Source organism: Cibotium barometz, chromosome 4, assembly GCF_041138505.1.
Source record: "Cibotium barometz isolate CiBa-2024 chromosome 4, ASM4113850v1, whole genome shotgun sequence".
NCBI classification, from domain to species: domain Eukaryota; kingdom Viridiplantae; phylum Streptophyta; class Polypodiopsida; order Cyatheales; family Cibotiaceae; genus Cibotium; species Cibotium barometz.
In genome coordinates, this window is record NC_141049.1 from 10,773,961 (window position 1) to 10,794,696 (window position 20,736).

Genomic DNA, 20,736 nt, shown 5'->3' on the forward strand with positions numbered 1-20,736 from the left:
AGTTCTATGCATAGAGATTAATCTATGCGTTAAGCTCTATGCATAAAGCTTAATGCATGTATAGATCTTATTCTATGCAGCATTGAGCTCTATGCATAGATTAAGCTCTATGCATAATCATCTCTTTTAGCATAGAAAATATAGAGTTAAGCTTTCTTTTTCTTGTATTCTTTAGGGTTTTGTATCTATGCATTAAGCTTTGAGTGTTTTATATCTATGCACTAAGCTTTTAGGGTTTTGTATTACTAATAACTTTGTTTAATCTTTGTTTTGTAGATCCTCCAATCCTCTCCTTCAAATTCACCAAAAAGAGGTAAGCCTTCTTATCATTTATGCTTTTCATCTACCTATTATTGTACCCTTGGGTGGTGCCGGGGTTTAGGATTAGCTTAGATAGAGATTAATGTATAGATTAAGCTTTATGCATAGAGATTAATGCATAGATTAAGCTTTATGCATAGAGGTTAATCTATGCATTAAGCTCTATGCATAGAGGTTAATCTATGCATATAGCTTAATGCATGTATAGAGCTTAATGCATAGATTAAGCTTTAAGCATTCATTAAGTTTTATGCATAGTGATTAAGCTCTATGCATAGAGCTTAATGCATAAATTAAGCTTTATGCATAGAGATTAATCTATGCATTAAGCTCTATGCATAGATTATGGTTTATGCATGAGCTTAATACATGCATTAAGTAAGTTCTATGCATACATCTTAATCTATGGATTAATCTCTATGCATAAGATTAATGCATAAGCTTAATGCATAAGATTAATTCATAAAACTTTATGCATTAATATTAATGCATTAAGCTTAATGCATTAAGCTTAATGCATTAATCTTAATGCATAAGATCAATGCATTAAGCGTACTACATTAATCTTATTTCATTAAGCTTATGCATTAAGATTAGTGCATTAAGCTCAATGCATAAAGCTTATTCATTAATCTTAGTTTATAAGATTAATTCATTAAGCTTAATGCATAAATCATAATGCATTAATCTTATTGCAGTAATCTCTATGCACTAAGATTGCTCCATTAATCTTCATGCATAAGATTAATGCATTAAGCTTAATGCATAAGATTAATGCATAAGCTTAATGCATAAAGCCTTATGCATTAAGATTAATGCATTAATCTTTATGCATTAAGCATTTTTTGCATGTTATGTTTTTTAAGCTCATAAATGTGTTACTTTTTTTGCATGTTATGTTTTTTAGGTCCTGCTTGTTGTGCCCTCTGTCTACATAGAATGACTCTAGTATCATTCCACCTCTTGAGGTACTCTCCAATGTCCTTATTCTTCGCATTTATTTGCTTTGCACCCTTGGGTGCTAGGGTTTCAATTTTTCTATTCTCTTAGGCTTAGAGAATAATGCATAGAGATATGGGGCATTATTATAGGCCTTTTAGAATGTTTCTTAAGTCAAGTTAGAAGTGGCTATCTGCCGAGTAGGTTGTTATAGTGGAGGGGGAGTCCTTGATATTTTCACTATCCTTATCTTGTAGTAAAAGAGAAGTTACCTTCGGATTTAATACCTAGGGAACGTGTGGAAAGTCCTTAGAAGCTAGCATCCAAAAGGGGCACTTTCCACCCTACTTGTCTAAGATGTATTCAAGAAGGCCTTAATAAAGTGATAATATCACATGAGTAGTATAAGAGTTCTAAGTTTGAGCATGCATAAGGTATAAGATTTCTTATGCTTTCTTGTGTTATTTAAGTTTGAGCATGCCTCGTTTTTATAATGTAGACATGTGGGAAGGCAGTCCAGAGTCGCGAAGCCCAACACGCCATCGTTCACTGTCCATTGTTGATGATTCGGACATGAAACGTCTCTCACAATTGGCTGCTAGTTTGTCCCATTGATATGGGAGAGAGAGTGTGCGGAACATTTTTTCTCCACCCTCGCTTCCTTCCATAGTTAGCCCTACACCAATGGGGGGTACTCTGATGGGTGGTTCTACTCCTGGGTTACCCACTCCTATACCCATGTCCACTCCGATTGGAGGATCTAATCCACATCTAGGTGCTGGGATTTCACAAGGAGGTTGCGACCAGGCCACTCCACTCTCTTCTATGGTACCTAGTCCACAACCTCGTACCACGACCTCATCAGTTAGGAGGTCTGCCTCTTCTCGTTGTTCTAGTGGGGGTGGATGTAGAGGGTTGTTTTGGGGGCAGTAATAGATCCCTATAATGTATGATTATGACTAACAAATTGAGATTAATTAGTGGATTAAGCTAGAATGTAAACTTAAAGGAAAAAGCACAAAAAATTAAGGTTTTGCATGAATGTTAAGGGCAATGTGAGAGCACTTACTTGATTCTCCTACTCTTGGTGAAGACTTGATTGCTCCAATGCTCGGTTAACCTCCAATGCTCCAGGTAATCACCATTAAAAAATAAAAAAAACAAGATTAAACAACCAAACGATGGATTTGCACTCCAACCGGGCTAATCAAAGGCACTAGCAAATGAATAGAGTGGAGGACCCTAAGCCAAATACATTCCTCTCGGTAGCAATGCCAAAGATGTTAAGGATAACATGCTACCTTGCACACAAGAGAGAAAGAAGAGAAGAGAGATGCATGCAAGAGTCGAGTCTAGAGAGTTGCACTTGGCCAACCATAAGAGGGTTAACTCCTCGATGTGAAGCCACTAGAGACTCACTCCACCAACTATCAACCATGCATAAAGAAACTTTGTTGTTGTAGCCCATCCCCTAGGGCCAAATGGCATCATCTTTCCAAACTGAGGCACAAATCTTTGAAAAACCTCACCCAACTCTTCCTCTTCATCATGGCCAAAAACCTTCTCTTTTTATATATTCAAATCCTCATAAGTGCTCACACCACCAACACCGCTTTATGTATTAGCATTAGTAAACAAAAAAAATTAATGCTTTCAGCTGCTGCTGGCAACAACTCCTAACAACCCTTCATGAGGCTCATCTGCAAACTCTTCATTTGAACAAGCCAAAACATCTCCAACATCATCTTTGTGCTCAACAAATTGGTAGAAAACACCTGCCATAATCTCCCTTTCAAAGGACTCATCTCCCAAACTATCCAATGAAGGCAAATCATCAACATCACAAAAAGAGGGAAAATCCAAATAGCACCCATCAGCCATATCCACACTCACATCATTCTCATCACTCCCATCAACAACTTTAGACACTTTAGTATCCTCATCACTACTCCTTCCTTGTATTTCAGCTTCAAGACTTCAGGCATCTCTTCAAGGCTCTACACACCTTGTAAAGCACACTCAACCTCATCCAAGTTCTCCTACCCAAGAAAAACACATGGATCCACATGACCCATAGTGGAAGACTTCTCTTCAAGACTCTACACACCTTGTAAAGCACACTCAACCTCATCCAAGTTCTCCTACCCAAGAAAAACACATGGATCCACATGACCCATAGTGGAAGACTTCTCTGCAGCAATAACTCAATCATATCTTCACACATGGCATCAATGACATCAGTGGTGCTAACTAACTCCACATCAGGGAGTAGCTACTGGTCACCATCAATCACAACCAAGCCTTCCTTCTCTTCACACTCAAGCAATGTGTTATCAGCATCTTCTTCATCGTCAAATTTCAATTCACATCAAATTGCATCCAAGCTCACAAAAGCATGAGACTTATCATGATCCACCACTGATTCTAACATTCCAACGTCTTTGTGTACCTGCAAACCCTTTAACTCCAATATTCTATCATAAGATGCATCTACAAATTTTATATCTTGAATAGCTGGTAGGGATGACTCAAACTATCATAAAACCTCAGCTTCTTCTCCTTCTGCAAGCCCCGCAAGAGCGTCTTTCAAGATCTTTGGTCTCCTATCGTCTCGCTTCTCCCTTAGGACTGGGCTGCTTAACTGGCTGATTAAAGTCTAAAACTTGTTTATCTTTATATAACCACCATACGAATCAAGTAAAGACATTTCTTTAGCATGCATAATTCCTCTTTACCCTTTTCAAACCTCTACTAGAAATTAACTACACATTCATCATCACACATACCCCAATTACCTTCTTCCAAGCTTCAGTTGGAGGAGTCAACTTTCTTGCAAACCTTTGGAGAAACTCTACTTCTAGAAATGCCCAATTGTCTCTCACATCATCTTGCAAATCCTCATACTAGATGCATGCACAGTCCTCAAGAAATAAATGAAACACCTTCAATCATTCCACTTCACAATCTTTATTCCTCAAGAGACAAAATGGCTGCACATGTCTTAGAAATCTAGCTAGATCCTCCCCATCAACTCCCCTAAACTTTGGATAATCCATGATCGCATCAAAAAGGCTTGAGCTGACTCCCAAGTGGTTTCCTACTTTTGGCAAACAAGGCCCTAAATAACCTTTTGATCCTCAATGGGGACAGCATAGCATGTGTGATGGTTGGGTGATGGCCTCTATAACAGCACCTATAGACACACAAGAAGAAAACTTAAAGGAATTAGAACTGGGGGACACTGAAATCCTAGCTCTCCAAAGGCACCAAGCAAACCTGCACCTGTTCGCAACCCTTTAGCTCTGCTGACACCATCGAGGAACACTAAAACACACTCTAACTCTTTCAATATGATCCAGCTCACTCCTTCAGCTATCCTCCTAGGTTAGCACTGACCTCCTACACCTATGCACTTCTACTTATATACCTCAATTGACATCAAACTATAGCCAAAACCCCTCTCAGCTGACTCACAACTAACTGCCTCTTCAAACATAATCTAACCTCAAGCTCTGACCCTTGGAGTCTTTCTGAACCAATCAATTGCTCTCTACTAACATCTCTCTAATCCAAATTTGACCTAGCTCTAATAGCTAACTAAGCTGACTCTAAACTGAATCGAAACCCTTCACCTTAGTGTCCTTTGGCACCACTATACTCTCAGACATCTCAAAACTCATGAAGACCCACCTTAACAAATCCTCACCTCTGTGACAACAACAACAACAAGTGACTACTTTCTGACTCTGGATCACCTTCAGCCCTGTAGTCTTTTTCATAGTCTAGACTATCAAAACAAACTCTGCATTGGTTCCTCTCAACCTAGATAAACTATAGTTTTCACCCTCTACTACCCACACACCTAATAAGAACTTTCATTCCAACTGACTCAATCTGACTCTAGCCTCTCAAATTGAAGGTGACTGACTCAGTTATGACACAACCGACTCTACCCTCTAAATTGAAGGTGACTGACTCAGTTCTGACACAATTACTATGAACTTGCACTCACCAGTGTTGCTCTTCCATAATCTCATTTAAAACAGCACGGGTAAAGCACCACGGCAAAAAAACTCATCAAATCACACAAAACTCAAGCTCCACGCACTATAATCTTCATTGAAATAAAAACAAACACCTCAACATCTCTTAGACTTAGAGCTCAAATAGAAAGGAAGAAAACACAAAAAACCATCAGGGTCCTCCACAAGTAGACCTCAACAAGATCTCATCACCACAGCAACATCTTCATTAACAACAAACCGGTATCCAATTGTCAAGCAGCAACTATAGTAGAGGAGTTTTGATCTAGACCAAATATCTAACAGAGGGGCTACATAGAGAACCTAAGGGACACACCTCTTAGCCAATTCTCTAGACTCCAGTCCTTCCTCTACTCTGATTTAACACACTGTTCTGCTCCGCTCTTCCGAAAACTTGAATAACACTGTAGGTACTCCAACATGTAACTATCGACAAACCTAGAGGACACTGCTCAACTACAAGTTGGGTTCTCCTCTCTCACTTGTGGTAAAACAAACCACTTTGTCTTGGAGAGTACCTCCCAAAGAAATAAAAACTTCTTCTTGATCCCCATCCTCCACCTTGATTCTTTCCAAAAAGTAGCATCACCCAGCTTATTCATTCTCCCATATTGTTTCCTTTTCCATTTGCGCACCTACAATTATCCACTCGATTTCCATGCATCTTTCGCCATCGTGGATTCACCACACACCATCTTTTATACATTTTACATAACTACACATCATGTTTGGAGCGGGGTTGAGATTCTCGTCACACATAGCCCAACCCCTTGGATGAAAACATTTTACATATGTACACATCAAGTTTGGAGTGGGCTTAAGATTCTCCTCACATATAGCCCAACCCCCCTATATGAAAACATCCATGTTTTCATATTTTATTTCCTACAACTCTCCTTCTTGCCAACCTACTTCTCCATCTTTCCAATATCTCATGCCAAAATGCCACCATAAAAACAACTATCAACCATGTATAAAGAAACTCTGTTATTTATTGTAGCCCATCCCCCATGCTCAAATGGCGTCATCTTTATTTGAAAAACCTCACCCAACTCTTCCTCTTCATCATGGTCAAACTCTTGAGCTCTTTGTATCTCCAAGTCCTCACAAGTTCTCACACCACCAACACCATTGTATATATCAGTATTAGTAAACAAAAACAAATCTTTAATGCCTTCAGCTGTGCAACAACTCTCCTTCTTGCCAACCTACTTCTCCATCTTTCCAATATCTCATGCCAAAATGCCACCATAAAAACAACTATCAACCATGTATAAAGAAACTTTGTTATTGTAGCCCATCCCCCATGCTCAAATGGCGTCATCTTTATTTGAAAAACCTCACCCAACTCTTCCTCTTCATCATGGTCAAACTCTTGAGCTCTTTGTATCTCCAAGTCCTCACAAGTTCTCACACCACCAACACCATTGTATATATCAGTATTAGTAAACAAAAACAAATCTTTAATGCCTTCAGCTGTGCAACAACTCTCCTTCTTGCCAACCTACTTCTCCATCTTTCCAATATCTCATGCCAAAATGCCACCATAAAAACAACTATCAACCATGTATAAAGAAACTTTGTTATTGTAGCCCATCCCCCATGCTCAAATGGCATCATCTTTATTTGAAAAACCTCACCCAACTCTTCCTCTTCATCATGGTCAAACTCTTGAGCTCTTTGTATCTCCAAGTCCTCACAAGTTCTCACACCACCAACACCATTGTATATATCAGTATTAGTAAACAGAAACAAATCTTTAATGCCTTCAGCTGTGCAACAACTCTCCTTCTTGCCAACCTACTTCTCCATCTTTCCAATATCTCATGCCAAAATGCCACCATAAAAACAACTATCAACCATGTATAAAGAAACTTTGTTATTGTAGCCCATCCCCCATGCTCAAATGGCGTCATCTTTATTTGAAAAACCTCACCCAACTCTTCCTCTTCATCATGGTCAAACTCTTGAGCTCTTTGTATCTCCAAGTCCTCACAAGTTCTCACACCACCAACACCATTGTATATATCAGTATTAGTAAACAAAAAAAAATCTTTAATGCCTTCAGCTGTGCAACAACTCCTGACAACCATTCATGCGGCTCATCCCCACAAACTCTTCATTTGGAAAAACCACAACATCATCTTTGTGCTTAGCAAATTTGTAGAAAGAGCAAACATCTTCCATATTCTCCCTGTCAAAGGACTCATCTCCCAAAATCCTGCTCTTCCCCATACCATCGTACACCCAAACATGCTCCGATGGTGACCAAACTTTCCAAGCATGTGGGGGGGAAACACCCCTACATGCTTGCAAAGTTTTATCCCCATCGGAGCATTTTTGGGTTAGGAACTAGCACCCAGTGCGGATTTTTCAAGTCTTGGTGCTTGAGAGGCCATGGAAAATCCCGCTCTTCCCCATACCATCGTATCCAAGCATGCTTGAATGGGGATCAAACTTTGCAAGAATGTAGAGGGGACCCACCCCCACATGCTTGCAAAGTTTGGTTACCATTGAAGCATGTTTGGGTTAGCAACAATTAGCACACCCAGTGTGGATTTCTCAAGTTTCTTGGTGCTTGAGAGGCCATGGAAAATCCCGCTCTTCCCTATACCATCATACCTAAACATGCTCCGATGGTAACCAAACTTTTCAACCATCTGGGGGGACTCACCCCCACATGCTTGTAAATTTTTATTCCCATCGGAGCATGTTTTGGTTAGCAATTAGAGCCCAGTGTGGATTTTTCAAGTCTGTTGGTGCTTGAGAGGCCATGGAAAATCTCGCTCTTCCCCATACCATCGTACCCAAACATGCTCCAATAGTGACCAAACTTTGCAAGCATGTTGGGGGACCCACCCCCACATGCTTGAAAATTTTGGTTACCATCAAAGCATGTTTGGGTTAGCAATTAGCGCCCAGTGTGCAAATTTTTCAAGTCTCTTGCTGGTTGAGAGGCCATGGAAAATCTCACTCCTCCTCGTACCATCATACACAAACATGCTCCAATGGGGACCAAACTTTGCAAGCATGTGGGCATGGGTCCCCTCCACATGCTTGCAAATGTCGGTTACCATCAGAGCATGTTTGTGTTAGCAATTAGAGCCTAGTGCGGATTTTTCAAGTCTCTTGGTGGTTGAGAGGCCATGGAAAATCTCGCTCTTCCCCATACCATCGTACCCAAACATGCTCCGATGGTGACCAAACTTTGGAAGCATGTGGGGGGGGACCACCCCCACATTCTTGTAAGTTTGATCCCCATCGATGCATGTTTGGGTTAGCAATTAACACTAGTGCGGATATTTCAAGTCTTTTGGTGCTTGAGAGGCCATGGAAAATCCCACTCTTCCCCATACCATCATACCCAAACATGCTTGGATGGGGACCAAACGTTTCAAGCATGTGGGGGGGACCCACCCCCACATGGTTGCAAATTTTGGTTATCATCGGGCATGTTTGGGTTAGCAATTAGCACGCAGTGTGGATTTTTCAAGTCTTTTGGTGCTTGAGAGGCGATGGAAAATCCCACTCTTCCCCACACCATCATACCCAAACATGCTCTGATGGTAACCAAACTTTGCAAGCATGTGGGGGGACCCACCCCCACATGCTTGCAAAGTTTGATCCCCATCGGAGCATGTTTGGCTTAGCAATTAGCACCCAGTTCAGATTTTTGAAGTCTCTTGGTGGTTGAGAGGCCATGGAAAATCCTGCTCTTCCCCATACCATTGTACCCAGACATGCTCCGATGGTGAACCAAACTTTGCAAACATGTTCAGGGAACCACCCTCACATGCTTGCAAAGTTTGGTTAGCATTAGAGCATGTTACCTCCACATGCTTGCAAAGTTTGTTTACTAGTCTCTTAGTGGTTGAGAGGCCATGGAAAATCCTGCTCTTCCCCATACCATTGCACCCAAACATGCTCCGATGTGGTGGGGACAAAACTTTGCAAGCATCTAGGGGTGACCAACCCCCACATTCTTGTAAAGTTTTGTCCCATCGGAGCATGTTTGGGTAGGATGGTATGGGGAAGAGTGCAATTTTCCATGGCCTCTCAACCACCACGAAGAGACTTGAAAAATCCGCACTGAGCGGTGCTAATTGCTAACCCAAACATGCTTTGATGATGACCAAACTTTGCAAGCATGTGGAGGTGGGGCCCCCCACACATGCTTGCAAAGTTTGTTCACCATCGGAGCATGTTTGGGTACGATGGTATATGGAAGAGCAGGATTTAAAATTGAAGGGCATGTTTAAGATTTGCGTGACAAACAAGGGCATTCCAACATAGGCTCTATGTGTGTGTGTGTGTGAGAGAGAGAGACAGAGACAGAGACAGAGACAGAGACAAAGAGAGAGAGAGAGAGAGTGTGTGTGTGAGAGAGAGAGAGAGAGAGATAGAGACAGAGAGACAGAGAGATAGAGAGACAGAGAGAGAGGATATTCTTGGGAACCAAATAAAGGGGTTGTACATGTGGACAAAAAAGAACACTACAAGAGAATGAGGAACATAGCTGCAAGGTAACCACGAAATAGTGAAATAAAGTACTAAGAAAGATACACCAAATGAGACGTGGCTATTTTGTGGCTATACACATGTCTAGGTAGCTACTATACACATGGATACAAGAATGATTATCACATGTATAGCCATGTTTGTAGCTGTGCAAATAGCAACATGGATAGTCATGCTAATTGGGAAAATTTGGATTCTGCCACCTTGCAATACCCTCATTACATGACTTACATAACTTTTCTTCCTTTATCTCATTCATCTTCTTCCTTCCTTGATCTTCCACAAGCATAGTGCTCTCAATGAAAAGGAACGTGTCTCCTTCCTTTCATGTTTTCTAATGAAAATGTTTGTATTTTCTACATTGTTTTCCATTCCTCCAAAGGTTAATCCACACTCAAAGAAACGACACCATATCAACTTGGAACTTGATAAAGACTATTGCATATGGAGAAGCATTCATCATAAAGCTCCACATGATAAGGCTAATGCTCAAAGACTACATACAAAAAGGAAGAAGCATGTAGATTTGTGGGTTCAAAGGAGGTCTATTTCCTCTTGACCCATCAATTGGTATGCCTCCATCATTTAGCACTTTGAATGATCTTGTTTAATTCATTGGGGATGGTAGAGAAGGCTTATTTGGATATCGATCAAGGTTGAATAATCAAGCTACTATTTTCCATTATCAACACACACAGACACACACATGGTTGAAACTATGCTTGGTTTTTATAAGCAATCTATTAAAGGGTTAGAAGACTTGTAATCTCACAAACTCAATTTGTAAATGAGCTAGAAATACTACTTCAATCATCTCAGGAAGAGGTAACAAAGCTAAGACAAACTAACAAAAATTTACAGGAACATGCACTCCAAAAAACCCAACTAAAAAAGTATTCTTTTTGGGTTAAGAGCGAGATCTAAGCATTTTAAGATTGTTAACATACCTAGCAACACATGGAGGTCCTAAGAAGGAAGGGATGAGGCTTGCTCATGAGAATAGTGTGGGAGGTTTCTTCTTGGATAATCCTCTAGATAGAATTTCTATAATCAAGTCTAGTATCAAAAACAATGACTTGATTTAAATGCTCGAGCTCTTGGAGTGTGCAAGTCTTCGAAGGAGGGTAGTCAAGGAAGTTTGTCATGAAAGTAATGACAAACTTTCATGACTTGCTCAAGCCTGATGAGGTGGTGGAGGCTTGTGACAAGGTTTAAATAAGTAGGAAGGGACAAAGCCATATCAAAGGTACTCATCCAAGGTATGAAGCCTCGTTATCTTCGTTTGTTCAACTTATCCCAACCACATAACGTAGCAATGGCACGACACCAACAAAATTTGGCTATTCCAAGGTTCATAGGTGAAAACAAACACATTGATGGTTTAATGAATGTAGATAAGCCAAAAAAAAAAAGAAATCAACATTCAAGTATGACATTTATAATAACATATTTATAGACATTAGAATGGTCCAATTAGCCATGGTGAAGTTATATTAGTGCACAATACAGGATTGTGAGGGTAACCTTATTTTTTATAGCAATCGTGATGAGGCACAGATCCTAAAGCATCAAAAAATGTAAAGAATCAGTATAGGAAAGATGAACAAGGATTTAAATTATGCCCAAGGTGAGGGAGACCAGCCATTACACAATGCACAGTTAGAGATGGAGCTATGGTGCCTAGGGGCAGCTGGCAGTGCAAGATGATACTCTCAAACAGTTGTTTTAACACAGATAAATTCTAAGTGTTGTTGATGCATAGAATAAAGGTGAGAATCTTGTGGTGGATGGGGTAGGAAAGTTTACAGCTAAGTGGCACATAAGTGCCGACTTCAAAGCATTGAAGTGCATGTATGGGGTTTCTGAAGGTCCTAGATCAGCAAACCCATGCCTCTATTACATGGTAGGCATGAATAGTCTAGAATGGTACAACCCTATAATGGATTGTACGAAGCCTCTGTCCAAAGACAAGGCAAAGGAAGTAACTGGTGATGAATACCAAACCAAGGGTAAAGGGAAATCAAAGACCGGGAGCAAGGGAAAGTCAACAAAAATAACCAAATTCAAGAGCGAACCTTGTATTTAACCTAAGGATCCCAATTGGGATCCCATACTTCCAATTAATCCAAAGAGAGTTCACATCTGTACTTTACATACAGAAATTAGAATATTGGATAAACTATTAAATCTTTATCTTGAGTATGCTCATTCCATTTTGCCATCAAAGCTATCAAAGGCATGTTTAGATAAATGTGAGATATTACTCTCTAACATGGGCTTTCATGGGGTGGACATGTGCAACTTAAAAAAGATGACAAGCAATCAAGTACCATTGGTAATGTTCTGGCAGCTATGTCAATAGGAGGAGCCAAAGCTAGGAGGTTCTTGTCAAACCATGAGAACAATCAAGTTACATCAGTAAGGGAATGTTGGAAGGCTTTATGCAAGCACACACCTAACCAAGCTACTAATCCAAGCATGAAAAAGCCTCATGTGATATTCTGGATAGAGCTTGATAATTTCATAAAACTCTAATGTAAGTAAATGACTTAAGGTGATTATGTAAGTGAGTTTGAGACAACAATCAAGATGCTTGTGAAAACAATTATAACTGCGTGGGGGGAACAAGGAAATAACCTTCTACTTAAGCAATAGTTTTTTCTTCATGTAATTCATGCATTGACTAATTAATATAACATAAATAGTACTCAAGGCATGGAAAAATCACACTATGATGCACATATCAACTATTTTCGTACAGCTCGACATGATGGTGGGAAAACAAAAACAAATGCATTACGACAGCTCTTCAACACATTCTACTGAATACAAATGCAACTATACAATGTAAATTTTAAAATCCAAGTTAGTTTATACCACACAAAAATATAGCCACTATTATTAACATCAATATAGTATAAACATTCATCATGCTCAATAAAGCATATCTCTATGCAAGATGGAGATTGAGTTGGAGAAAAAGTCACCCCGTGACCAAAACCGTGCAAACTTTTAAAGAAAGTGTTTGCTTTTAAATGAGTAGAAAACACTATATACTAATAATTGGTCTACATTAAGATAAATACTATGTAACAAAAGAAATAAATACAAGTATAGAAAGTGTTGTTTAAAAAAGTCTTCTCCTTTTCCCATTATTCCTCCTTTTCTCTTCCTCAACGAGATTGCCCTCTTTTTTGGGGTTTCCTTTGGGCAATTGTTCAACCTCCTTTACAAGGTAGTCCTCTTCAAATACTTGTTTACCCTCACCTTCTTTAGGTAGTTTGCTAACTTTTGTCATTGATAGTCTCCAAGGGAACAGATATTCAAATTAAGGATGACCTTAGCATAAGCTTTTATAACACAAAAAATACCCTACCCTCAATGCCCACACAACTATGGTCCATATCCAAATATACATATAGCTTCTTTCTTCTCCATCAACATGATTTTTTTGTGTTATGTTTTATGCTGGAAAAACTTTGAGTCCATTAATGAAATGTGTGGATCATCTAAATATTTTGAATGGTAAATGATCAACACGCTTTGAGGTATCCTTGAAATATAGTTGTCGAAGGCTGAATATCTGCCAACAAAAGTACATGTACCTCCACCTTGGGCAAGGAATCCATCTTCAGCTTCTATCTCAAGCTACGAATAGAAAAATATTTTTAACTTTATAAAAATAAAATCTTGAAAAAAAATCGATTATGAATTTATTCTTATAAATACCTTTTTGTTCTCATATTCACAATCAACAAGTCGCCTATCCTCCCACAAATCAATTGAACCTTGTGGAGTCATCTTTTCTTCTAAGCATGGAGTCTTTGGTTTCTCTCTTCCCATACTGGAGATTCCCATGCTTTCTTCAATAGCCAAAAACTCTTCTTCTATGGAAATAGTGTTTTCTTGTTCTTTAATCTTTTTACAGCACATTTCTATAGCCCTGGGTGCATCCATGAAATTTCTCCCTTTGCTGCTTTTGTATCAATCACTAAAAATTTATCCACCTCATCTGCATCTATGAAATCAAAAGTAACTTGACATCCATCAGCTATTAATCCAAGAAAATAGTCTTCTCTTAAATTCAAGAGCTACTGGATATCTATAAGGAGTACAAAATCCTTTTTTGTCCTTGAGGGATGGATAGAAGGCATTGAAGAATGATCTCCTTCTTTGAAACCTATATAGAAACATCCTTTTCCTCTAGCACAATTAATCTTGCCTTAAAATCCACAACATCAAAATCCTTACTCAATATTTCTTCTTGTGCCTTATCCAAGACCATTTCTACATCATCAATGCCATACACTACACATAAAAAGTGTCAGGATTGGTCTTTCCAGTATCTTCTATGTCTACTTGTGCATATGCAAATATAAAAGGAAGAGTACATGATACTTCAGGAGCCTACATGTTCTATTATGTAGCCTACACTACTTCATAGTGACTTTCATATGCTCAAGAAGTACATCATACTTCTTATGAAATCTAGCCTTTTCCAAAGAAGCATTTGCCAAACTATTGAGATGATCAAATTTTAAACCTTCAATATCTAAGGCACCATGAGCAGTCAAGCCAAGGAAAGCTTTCATTTCTTCTTCATAGTACTCCTTGAAATTATCAATGTGAGTGAACACAAGTCAAAAATTACATTAAAGCATTCCCTATAAGACACAAACATGTCATGTGCCCCTGTTGCTTGTAGAAATTCAAAGAGCTTCTCTATAGGTGTTCCCTCTACACCACAAGAATACCTTCATCGCTTAAACCCATTTCAAAAGGTAGGGAATCAACCTTAAAACCTACAAATCACAAAAACGAGATACTTTGTAAAGTCTAGAAGAGTGGTGTAATTTTTTGCATCCAATGTCATCGAATGGCTATGTCTGTGCCATATTTCCACAACAATTAACTATACTCTGAATTTAAGTGCCTTGGAAAAGTGTTATGGAGACTATATAAAGGGCTATAAAGTGACAAAACTTGCTCTGGAAGGATAGCGAGACTATACAAATCTGATCTCTGCCAGGGCTCTTTCATGCCATGTTTCTATAAAGTGAAATTGCAAGTGGATGGAGCAATCAAGAGTAAGTGGGGCATTTAGTTGGAGAAATTGGGGCAAAATTAATAAAATTAAAAAAATGACATGCCAAATATTTGTAAAGGCATGAAGCCCGTCCAGTCACACGTGGCATTCGTATAAATATCACATGTCCGTACCTCCACGCGCGAGCCATGTGTGCCACACGTGTGACCCACACGTGCGAATGCATGGTATAACCGAAGACATGTGTGGCCTGCACGTGTGTGCACCTTATCAAGCCACGTGTTTGTATGGACACACATCGTAAGGAGCAAAATGAGCCCCTCCTAAATACAATGTGTAGAAGGTAAATGCAATGTACGTATGATGGTGTGTAGAAGGATCATGGGGAAAAAAAAACAACGGGTGGCTATCGAATGTAAAGACACACAGGTGCGCAAAATGGAAATAGATAGCATATGGAAAACCTAGGGAAATGGACTACGTAGTTTATGGAAGAAAATCAAGGCAGCGAGGGGACAGTTTCAAGAGGAGTTGCAAGGAGGTGGGCTTGAGAGACTACCAGAGTGGAAGATTGCAATGGAGGGAGTCTCACAGGTTTGTTTTCATCACACGAAGATGCAGGTTGGAGATCTTGTAGAAATGGAAGACATTGAAGGAGGTCTCGAAGAATAGCGCAGTGTGAATAGGCTATTTGGGTCAGATCAGAGGAAGGGCTAGGGAGCAGAGTCACCAAGAAGGTGTGTGCCCTTAGACTTCTAGGGAGAAGTACTGTTAAACACTTGATTCAGATTAGTTCTACCTTGATTGTAACTATTTTTTGTCTGAGTGCTGAACATGTGAAGCTTGAAATCGTGGGTCTATTAGTGGAGGACCCTAAAGATTTCTTGAGCTTTCTTTCTACTTTTCATGAGCCACAAGCCTCAAGGATGTTGAGGCACTATGTTTTTGTTTATTTGAAGCAGACACTAAGCTTGGATTTTATCTTGTTGTGATAAGAGTGTTATTGGGGTCAAGCTCTTGAGGTTAGAGATCTCTGTGTATATGTCTGATTGATGATGGCTGGGTAGTTGCTTTTGAGTCAGAATTAGTTGAGAAGCTACAAAGTCTATTTTTCGTCAGCAGCAGCAGCTAAGCTTCAGTATGATCAGCTCATGGTGTAAAGAGCTTGTCCTAGTTTGTTTGTGTTTGGGTGTGAGTCCTAGATGCCTGACATAGATATGTGAGAAGTCAACAACAATCAATAATAGTCGGGTGGGTTTGAGATCTGAGAGTGCATCTATGGCAGCTAGGAATCAGTTGTAGTCAGACACGTGCCCAAAAGACTAGATCCATGTGGGTGGAAGCATGTTAATGTGTTACACTTTTTACAGTTGTTAGTAGTAGTAGTTTAAAAAATGGGCATGTGGTAAATTTTTTACAAATCAAATCATAAATTTTCAGAGATTATACATCGACATTCTTTGTTTCAAGAGCTTTCCAATGATATATAGCATGATAGGAAATTTTGCATGGTGGGTCATATTCGGATCTGGTTAGCACATCCAAAAATTGTGCTAATTAGCAGTGTCCCCCGGGACATGCGTTTTTGAGCAAGTTAACATGATTTGACCCATGTGTGGATAGTGTGTTCTGAGAGTTTAGAAGAGTCTGTTGATGCAAAGGAAAGGATACCTACATTAGCTGTGTTCTTACTCGTAGAGGTGGTGAGCCCACTTGGCATTATAGACCACCAATATGGTTGTTTCTCCCCCCCACACACCCCCCTAGTTATATGAGGTAAGCTCCTCCCCCTAGAGCATCTAGCTACTAAGAAAGAAGAGCACCCCTCACCCCCCCACCATTTTTCTTTCATTGCTCCCTTGACTTGATGAAGCTGAGTTTGTACTTAGCCTACAACTTTTTTCTTCGTTAACTAAGTGCTAGGATATTTTTTTGGAGAGAAAGAAAATTAATGTAAAGCTCCTAATATGCATGCATATAGATCATGTAGAGCTCCAATATGAATACACCCAAGGGTATGCCATTAATAGAAATGGTCAGGGTTTAGAGCTAACCTCAATAGGAAAGATAGGGTGTTGGAACAAAACCAAGAAGAACTTAAATCATAGAGGAAATGAAAAGGCATATAATTGACAAAGGATTGCTATAAAAAACATAATGATACCAAAAGTGGAAAGTCATAGCAAGGCAATTGTGTCATCACTAAGCAAATGGGGAACTGACAAAAGTGAGTAGCTATTTGTGATGTAGCATGTGCTCAATTCCACAACAAGAGATGTGTCAAGATATAAAGATGTTTGCTATATGGATTCTAAAATGTGTAAGGATCTGGAGAGGTGTTAAGATCTGAAGATGTTTTCTATGTGGATTTTTGTGCTTCTAACCACATGAACAGTCATGGAGTGTTTTAGACACATGTAAAAATGAAACAACTATGTAGAAACATGTAATGATATTGCATACCCTATTATGCATGTTGGAAAAATTCCATTGTCTATATAGGATGGAAAAATAAAATACTTGTTGGCAAATGTACTTCATATTCCAAACATTATGAAGAACTTGGTTTCTATTGGACATATGGGTGAGAAGTGTCTATAATTAAGGTTCAATCCTAAAGGGTGTTTTATTCGGATGTGACGATGCCTAAGGTGAAGGAAACCATGTTTGTGCATGGGAAAGGTGTTATTTTACATATTGACATATAGAAGAAGTGCATTCATCATATGAATATACAATAGAAAAACTCTATGTAAGCCTAAGATATTGTTATAGGTTTGCGAAAGTTTAAGGTTGATGGCATGCATAAAGTATGTGAAGCATGCCAAGTTAGTAAAGTAGGCCAAACATGCATGCATTCTCACATGAAAAGCATGTCAGTGTAAGGCCATTAGATGTCATAACTTGGATGTATGGGACTGATCAAGACTACAACAATTACAAGTTGCAGGCATTATGTTACATTCATTGATGATCACACTAGGAAAGTGTTGGTTTATTTCATGAAGGAGAAATGTGATTTGTTTGCTCACTTTAAAGCCTTAGTTGAAAAAGAAAAAGGTATGTAGATCAAATGCCTAAGATAAAACAATGGGGGAGAGTATTTGAGTTTAGTGATTTCTTGAGAAAACAAGGAATCAAGAGAAAGTTTACATGCAAATACACTTTGCAATAGAATGTTATGTAGAAGGGAAAAATAGGAACATTGCAAACATGGGACATGACTTGATGTTTGAAAAGAATATGCCACATTGTTTTTAGGTAAAGTAGTAGCATTTGTTCTTTACATTATAAACAAGAACCCCACTACAATTGTTCATGGTATGATACATAAATAGAAGTCTATAGGCATAAAACTAAATGTGTCTCACTTGAAAGTGTTTGGGTGTATTGTATATGTGCATGATGTTCTTGAAAAAGTGAGTACAAAGTTGGATCCAAGGGTAGAGAAATGCATCTTCATTGGTTATTATTTGGAGTAGAAAGCTTATACATCTTACAACTCTACCACTCGTGAGATGCAAGCAAAGATGTTATCTCTCTTTAGATGATTAGCTAGTATACACTAGTGAAGACAATAGAAGATGTAGCAATAATAAGTAATGATGCTATCCCACATGTAGAGAAGTAAAAATCACACATGCTTAGTGGACTTGGAGAGTCCTCTAATAGTGGATCGAGTGTTAGTCTATAATCAGGCAAGTTGAGGGCAGATGTAGGTACACATGTATCATATAATGAGAAGGAAAAGGCGAATCAACCTTTTGTGTATGATTTGTCTTGCAAGTCACTCATATATGGATGGTGACTCTAGTGCCTCCAACAAAACCTTTGATGATAATCTTGGCATTCCATCAGTGTAAGGAGAAGCAGGTCTCTTTTGAGGACACCTAGCCCATTGCCTCACGTGTATGCATGTCTATGAAGGTTAGATACCTTGTTTAATAGATTGATACATTTACACAACATACACTTGATATCAACTTATATACACAAGATATTAAAGGTTTTGAGTTTAGAAATAAATGTACACGACATATACTTGATTTCATTCTATATATAGAAGGTAAAAAAGGGTTGTAATAGGCATGTTCATTTTAGATAAAATAATACAAAGGGTCAATCTTTGGGAAAAATAAATCCTGTTATTAGGATGTCACATGAATAACATGTAAGAGATTATCTAAGTGGCTTGGTGTCAGGATAGAGTAGCATACCTTCAACCATGCAATTAACCTTTGGTTGGGTAGCCTTGTCTTTGCAAGATGTCCTTCTCTCAACCTTTACATGGCTAACACACATCAGCAACCAGGACTCCATCATTTCCACCCTCTTTTGTTTGGTTCAGATGAGCAGGCAACATTATCATGCTATTGTGATGAGCATAGGGTTATGTACATGTGTGCATCTTTACATCCCTTCGCCCCTTTCATGCACTCTCTCTCCCTCTCCCTCACTCACCCTCCTGGCAATCCTCCTCCCATGATTACTCTAGTCCCTCCTAATTCCACCATAATCCTTTTAATCCCACTCTTCCTTTGAATTCATTTATGTCCATTACTCGATCACCACTAATATACACTAAGAGCTCAAGCTTAAGTACATCCCAAAATAGAATTCATAACCCAAGTACCAACCATTCCACTATGATCTTCCCTTCTCTTCCAGTTGCATCACATTATTATCTTGCAACCTAGGCATGCCTCCCATATTAATACTTCTAGAGTTTCATCCTAGCCCAATCACATGAAACTATAGTCTTTCTATGTACATGTTTCATTTTAGTAAATGAGTGGTTAGCCAAGGATTGGAAGTGTACACAAAAGGGAGTAAGTTACTTCTTGGCAAGAAAAGGATGAACCCCTCGACAAAGGATAATGGCCTATGGTGGTCATGGGTGCCCAAGGGTAGGTGGCCATGATGAGGTTACAACAGAACCTCAAATAACAATAGCTACAAATGTCTCCCAAGGAAGTGGAGTGACCAGCTCATCACCCCATAACCGCCACGATTATTGAGCCCCCACCTCGTCGTGTAAGTGAGACCTAACTCTAGAAGTTTTTTTATTAAGAAAAAGGATTGTATTATGCATTTAACTAAGAGAAAAGGTTCTCTCTCTCATGTGAGTATGTTTGATGCATGTATTGCTGCGTGAAATGTGGATGCAAGATTACGACAAGACTCATAATAATATATTCTAAAATTATTGTAAAATAAACCAAGGGACATGTTCTCTTGGGGATAGCCATTCCTAAGTTATCAGAATGCTTATGTCTAGAGCAATTGGATATTCCCCCACCCAAGGCAACTAACTCTTGAATATTTACGGAGTTGGGGCAACTACTTATTATGATAGTTAACCCACCACAAAGTGGGGTGAGGGTTTCTTCCACAATTGCAAACCCGAGCTTGAAAGGTTTCATGTTAGTATAGATGAGAACTTGAGGGAAAAATTTACCTTACTAATATGTGATAGTTTATCGTCCACGATAGTTGCAACGCCTAGATTATATGTAACTCGGTGCACCAAGGGATATTTTTCTATAAAAGAAAATATAATTATATAATAAGAAAACAAAAGATATACTTATATATCTAGTAATAATAAATATTTAGACCACATATAGGCACCTCATCCACCAAATATACTAGAAGGTGCAACGGAGTTGTGAGTCTGCTTCTTGGAAATCTTTCTTCAATCATACACACTGCCACAATTGACTCAACTCAAGCCTTCTCAATGGAATATAGATGAATCTCCTTTGACACTATCCACCTATTCAACAAAGGAATAAATGATAAATTAAAGAATAATATATAATTTTAAAGCTATATGTTATACCAACGCACAAGTCTATAGTTTTGATT